Source organism: Calidris pugnax, unplaced genomic scaffold, assembly GCF_001431845.1.
Source record: "Calidris pugnax isolate Ruff unplaced genomic scaffold, ASM143184v1 scaffold234, whole genome shotgun sequence".
In the NCBI taxonomy this organism is placed as follows: domain Eukaryota; kingdom Metazoa; phylum Chordata; class Aves; order Charadriiformes; family Scolopacidae; genus Calidris; species Calidris pugnax.
Window position 1 is genome coordinate 139,947 of NW_015090987.1, and position 6,542 is coordinate 146,488.

At 52.3% G+C, this 6,542-nt stretch overlaps 1 long non-coding RNA gene across 1 annotated transcript in view; it reads left to right on the forward strand.

The window, feature by feature from the left end:
- Positions 1–252: 252 nt before the first annotated feature.
- The window catches only part of LOC106894952, a 13,018-nt gene continuing 6,728 nt past the window's right edge, over positions 253–6,542 (forward strand). Inside the window, exon 1 of the long non-coding RNA XR_001413347.1 lies at positions 253–399. This is a non-coding gene — a long non-coding RNA (uncharacterized LOC106894952). The remainder of the gene's footprint in view (positions 400–6,542) is intronic.

Below are 6,542 nucleotides of genomic sequence, written 5' to 3' on the forward strand. Positions count from 1 at the left end.
GAGGAATCCGGATGAAACACCTTCAGGGACAGCGTTCGCCACCATCTGTGGTCACTTGTTTCAGCAGAGAGTTACAGCCACGGTTAAAAACCACACCTCGTTTTACTTTGATTTGTAAATCCTAAAGCCATTTTGGGTGTGCCAGCAGGCAACATTAAAATGTCATCTTTTACGCAAATGGGCAGCAGCCCTTTGGTGTAAAAAATGAGCAGATATGCTCTGTTTAATCCACAAGGGCTTGAAGGACAAGAGGAACCTGCCTGTTGGACAATGCTCTCATCCGGGAGAACATCTCAGATTTAGGGCTGCCTTGATTTTCTTGTGCAGCCCCTGGTCAGGCTTCATCGCTCCCTCCCCTGGCTGGTGGGAACTCAACGGGGAGTTCACTCATGCTGGCAGGTACAGATCTCTGCTCCCTCCCCTGGTTGGTGGGAACTCAACAGGGAGTTCACTTATGCCGGCAGATACAGATCTCTATTTCTTCTTTCCTTTAAATAACTGCAGCCCCACCAGGACAAGGAACCTCCTATCTAGCTTTGACACCTTGTTGGGATGCAGAGGGTCCCCGTTTTCCCAGCCCACATTCTTCTGTGCAGACCAAACTGGTACTGGGTCCAGTTCTGGGTTCCTCAGCTCCAGAAAGAGAGGGAACTGCGGGAGAGAGTCCAGCAGAGGCTGTGAGGATGATGAGGGACTGGAGCATCTCTCTGCTGAGGAAAGGCTGAGGGACCTGGGGCTGTTCAGCTGGAGAAAAGCAGACTGAGGGGGGACCTTATCAATGCTGAGCAAGAGCTGAAGGGTGGGGGGTAAGAGGATGGGGTCAGACTCTTCTCAGTGGTGCCCAGTGACAGGACAAGGGGCAACGGGCACAAACTGGGATGCAGAAAATAAGGAAAACTTTCCTGTGCAGGTGGCAGAGCCCTGGCAGAGGCTGCCCAGGGAGGTGGTGGAGTCTCCTTCTCTGGAGACATTCAACCGCCCCCCAGACATGTTCCTGTCCCACTGCTCTGGGTGACCCTGCTCTGGCAGGGGGTTGGACTGGGGGGTCTCCAGAGGTCCCTGCCAACTCCTGCCAGGCTGGGATTCTGGGATTCTGTCACCAGAGACAGAAGCCATCGTCCCTGGGTGGGCCATGAGGAGGGGAAAGTCAGTGCCTTGCTGCTGTGTGGGGCCATGTCCCTCAGCTCACATTCGAGGAGGAGGAAAAACACCTCATTGCTCTTTCTTCACTTATTAAAACCACACTGGAATGGCAATACAGCATTTTGAACACATGGATTTTTCATTACACTTCATTGAAACATTATTTACTGAGGTAAAATCAAGGTGGCCAAAACATCACTGCCTGCTGGACATGCTTTCATTCTCAAATTGCCCCAGGGGAGGTTGAGGATGGAGCTTGGGAACAATTTCTTCCTGGAAAGGGTTGTGAAGCCTTGGCAGAGGCTGCCCAGGGCAGTGGTGGAGTCGTCATCCCTGGAGGGATTTCGAAGCCGGGCAGAGGTGGTGCTGAGAAACATGGGTCAGTGTTGGGTTTGTCAGTGTTGGGTTGATGGTTGGACTCCATGAGCTGAAAGGTCCCTTCCAACCTCCACCATTCTATAATTTCATCATGTGCCCTGATTGCAATCCCCAGGTCTTATCCTTCAGCCATACTGTCTTTTTCCATCAATACTTTTTTTCTTTTGAATAGTTCTCATTATGTTAGACATTTTTAGCCATTTTACAAAACATATGCCCCAAGAAAAGCCTGTACACTGATAAATAGTATTTTTCAGCCCAACGTTTTAAAGTGAAATGACCTCCCTGCATCTCTGAGCAGAACTGAAAACAAGATTTTAAACCTCATTTCTTCCATGTCTGTTCACACTTTTGCTCAGGTCTCCAACCCTGTTTCACAAGAAGGTCATCCATCCCAAGCTGAGGAAGTCTCTGGAGTCACCAGGAAACAACGGGCTGGTGACTGGACCAGTCAGGCTGCAGAAACTCTGAGGGCAGAGCTAGCAGAGGTAGTGTTTGTTGTAGCTATAAAAATATTATAAATAGGTAGCTACCGTAAGTATGTAGCTGCAAATATGTCAGACAAATATAATTTGTGGTGAGAGGTGCTTTTTTTATTAGATGAGCTTACAGCCAGAAAAACTATAAAAATCTTTCAAACTCGCAAGCTGTTCTCCCTGTCGGAAAGGCAGCAATCTCCACCACCAAATATAGCTTAAGAAGAACGGCTCTGAGATTTATGGAACATATATCACATTTCTGTTTAATGCCAGTTTTTAGCATCCAGTGGAATCAGGAGTTTGCATTTTTATGGTGTTTTGCTGGTTGGCTGGAAATCCAGCTCTGAGATCAGGTGAGGTTCCCTGTGTTTTACCATGTTTGCTCAGGAGAGCTGCCTTTGTGGCTGTAGGGCAGATGTGTGCCCACCACCTGGGGACCTCTGTGGGGTTCTCCATCCTTGTGCACACATGTGAGAGGCTCCGGAGGACACCTCTGCCCTGTGGTCCCAGGAGCTGGCCAAGGAGCCCTCCTAGGGTACGCCACCATGTCCACCCCAGTGCTCCCAGCTCCAACCCAGTAAAGATTTCTCTTTTCATCCTTGATAGTAAGAGGGACTTTTTAGAAGGGCATGTAGTGATAGGCAGAGGAATGGATCCAGAGGAGGCCATGGAGATGCTGGGAGAGCTGGAGCCCCTCAGCTGTGAGGACAGGCTGAGAGAGTTGGGGGGGTTCAGCCTGGAGAAAAGAAGGCTCCGGGGAGACCTTCCAGCCCCTTCCAGTCCCTAAAGGGGGGGGAGGGCTCCAGGAAAGCTGGGGAGGGACTCTTGATGAGGGAGGGGAGCCCTAGGAGGAGGGGGAAGGGTTTGACCCTGCAAGAGGGGAGATGGAGCTGAGATGTGGGGAAGAACTTGTTTGGTGTGAGGGTGGTGAGAGCCTGGCCCAGGTTGCCCCGAGAAGCTGTGGTTGCCCCATCCCTGGAGGGGTTCAAGGGGAGGTTGGAGGGGGCTTGGAGCAACGTGGTGTGGTGGGAGGTGTCCCTGCCCAGGGCAGGGGGGTGGAATGAGATGGTCTTTAAGTTCCCTTCCAACCCAAACCATTCCATGATTCTATGATTCTATGAAGGTCTGTTGATGGAGACCAGCACTGGGATCATAGCCTCAGGGATGGATGTGTGTTGCCAGTGCAGGAGGGATGCTATGTCTTTAATAACCTCCTCCAAGGCAGGAGCTGTAGGAGGAATCTTCAGTGCAGCGGCTTCCAAAATCAGCAACCACCCACCTTGGGAGCCTGGCTCAGCATGACGTCCAAGTTAGTAGAACATGCTGTGGGAGGTGACCCTGCAGCCCCTTTGGTGTCTGTCAGGCGTGACCGGGTTCCTTCTCCACCCCAAATACACTGGGTTTGCAGGCACAGAAACAGTGGATGTCCCTGTCCATCAAACACTGGAGCTGGAGATTTTCCATCTGCTTTGAACACAACGTGATTACCTGCTGAAATGCAATGGCAGAAACGTTTCTCCCACCCTGGACAGGTTCTGCTGCATCTTCTCTCCATGCCCCAACATGCACAAAAAGGACCACGTCCACCCACCTCACTGCCCCTGAGCCTCAGCAAAGCAACGTTTCAAGACCTGGTTGGACAGGGCTTGGAGCAACCTGATCTGGTAGTAGGTGTCCCTGCCCAGGGTGAGACTGGATGGTCTTTAAGGTCCCTTCCCACCCAAACCATTCTATGGTTCTATGACATCAGGGATGAGTGGGGCCTGGGGAAGTCTCTGGTGGTGCAAGAGCCATCCACCTCCCTGGGACCATCTGCAGCACCAGATTCTCCAACTTTGCTCTTCTCAGTGTAGGCTACCAAAGGACAGACACGCAGACGTGGAGATGGCTCTGGTCAGGCTGGTGCTCCCAGCATGAGTTGTTAGCATGGCATAGCAGAGGTGAGTGTCAGACTGGTGGAGCAGGAGGCTGAGGAGCATGATGACACCAGCAGCTCTGATTCCTCCAGCTCTGTTCTTCCTTCCAGTGCCACTGAACCGTAGGGGACTCCTCCAGCAGAGGAGCTGGGTGACCAGCGCCCTCATGCCTGACCCAGTCTCCCACACCAGACACCTTGCTGGCCCATGGGACAGCTGTGCAAGCCCCATACAGATGTTGCAACAAGTGGCCCAAGTCTGGCAGCTGGATCTGGACTCTCTGAGTCCTTCTTGGCCATAGCCTGAAGTTCTGTGTCTGTCCCTTTCCTGTTTAGGCACCTTAATCACAGAATGATTTGGGGTTGGCAGGGAACTCTGGGGACCCCCCAGTCCAACCCCCTGCCAGAGCAGGTCCACCCAGAGCAGGTCCCACAGGAACGTGTCCAGGGGAGGGTTGAATATCTCCAGAGAAAGGAGACTCCACCACCTCCCTGGGCAGCCCTCTGTGTCTGTCCCTTTCCCGTTTAGGCACCTTAATCACAGAATGATATGGAGTTGGCAGGGACCTCTGGAGACCTCCCAGTCCAACCCCCTGCCAGAGCAGGTCCACCCAGAGCAGGTCCCACAGGAAAGTGTCGGGGGAGGGTTGAATATCTCCAGAGAAGGAAGCTCCACACCCTCTCTGGGCAGCCTCTTCCAGGGCTCTACCACCCTCAAAGTCAAGTAGTTCCTCCTCGTGTTGAGATGGAATTTTCCATGTTCCAGTTTGTGCCCAGAGATCCCCCCCTCAGTGTTATCTTCTCCAAACTAAAAAGCCCCAAGTCCCTCAGCCTTTCCTCAGCAGAGAGATGCTCCAGTCCCTCATCATCCTCCCTCCCTCAGTGTTATCTTCTCCAGACTAAAAAGCCCCAAGTCCCTCAGCCGTTCTTCAGCAGAGAGATACTCAAGGCCCTCATCATCCTCACAGCCTCTGCTGGACCCTCTCCAGGAGTTCCCTGTCCTTCTGGAACCGGGGAGCCCAGAACTGGTCCCAGTGCTCCAGCTGGGGCCTCCCCAGGGCAGAGCAGAGAGGGAATCTTCTTGATGCCCCCCAGAAGACCATTGGCCCTCTTGGCCACCACATTGCTGGCCCATGGTCATCCTGAGCCATGCTCTGTCCCGTCTCTGTCACTGGGGGTCACTTTGGCTGTTGATGTTGTACACCATGATGGGGTCCAGCTGCACCTTGGGAGGGACAGACCCAACCACTCATCTCAGCGTTGCTCTTCTCAGCCTGTATTTAGATTTAGATGTCTTAACTCGGGAAGCCAATGTGCAGAAACCCCAGTGTTTGGCCACTGGCAGCATACCGCTGGCTTCCCCAAAATCCAGGAGGAGAGAGGCTGGAGATGTCCATCCCAGGGGATATGGGGGGAACAGGGTGTGTAGAGCTCGGGTGTCCATCCAAGCCATCCATCCTCCTGACACACAGGCAAGAGGAGTTTGCTGGCTGTGAGCTGGAGCTGGAGCTTCCAGTATATATCTGTGGCTCTAAAAGTGGAACCTGGCCCCTGTGGTGGTGACTGAAGGTCCAGCAGAAAGGCTGTATCTGTAAATACCATAAAAAACCCAGACTTTCAGCTGGTGATCCGGGTGCTGCATTTCCATATATGTATATAAAAGCCTTGGAGGATCCCAAGTCTGCACTCCTTGGATTTATTAGTGGTTTTGACACTGCTAACAGGGGAGGTTTGTGTCAGGAAGATGCTTAAAGTGCTTGGCTTGTCTTGCCACAGCCCCCCCCTTCTGCTGGGGCAAAATTGGGGATCACTGGCAGTCTGCTGTAAAGTGAATTCATCCATTCCTGGCTTTTGCAACCCATGAAATGAAAAAGAAAGTAAGCACAGGAGTAAAATCAGGCGAAGACTCTTCTAGAGTGAATAAACACAGGGGGGCCTTTCACTGCCTGTGGGATGCTAAAGGTGATCTGCAGTTTAAAGCGACACACATCAGCTGAGTAAATCTCTGCAGGGGCTGCAGGGCTACGCAGTAAATCCTCCCCCAGGAGTCCACGCACCTCTCACATAAAACACGTTTAAGGGATTTTTAGTGCTATGCAAAAGGTCATGGTGAGCAGAAGGCTTTCGTTCTGCTGCACCGGCCTCAGCAGACCCTCCATTGTTCGTGTAAGAAAACATCTGTCTAAGTATTCATCTGTCCAGCTGTTTGCTTAAAAACCAGTCTATTGATGGTTCTTGCTTTTCAGGCTCTTCATTTTGCTCTTAGTCATCAACAGAAAACTAAATGTTATCTTGCTCTTGAAACTTTTTTCTAATGACTCTAGGAGTTTGGAGCGCACTCTGTCATTTGAGGATAGAATCATAGAATCGTGGGTTGGTTTGGGTGGGAAAGGACCCTTAAAGCCCCCCCAGTGCCACCCCCTGTCCTGGGCAGGGACACCTCCCACCACACCAGGGTGCTCCAAGCCCCCTCCAACCTGCCCTTGAACCCCTCCAGGGATGGGGCAGCCACAGCTTCTCGGGGCAACCTGGGCCAGGCTCTCACCACCCTCACACCAAACAAGTTCTTCCCCACGGCTCAGCTCCATCTCCCCTCTTTCAGGGTCAAACCCTTCCCCCTCCTCCTA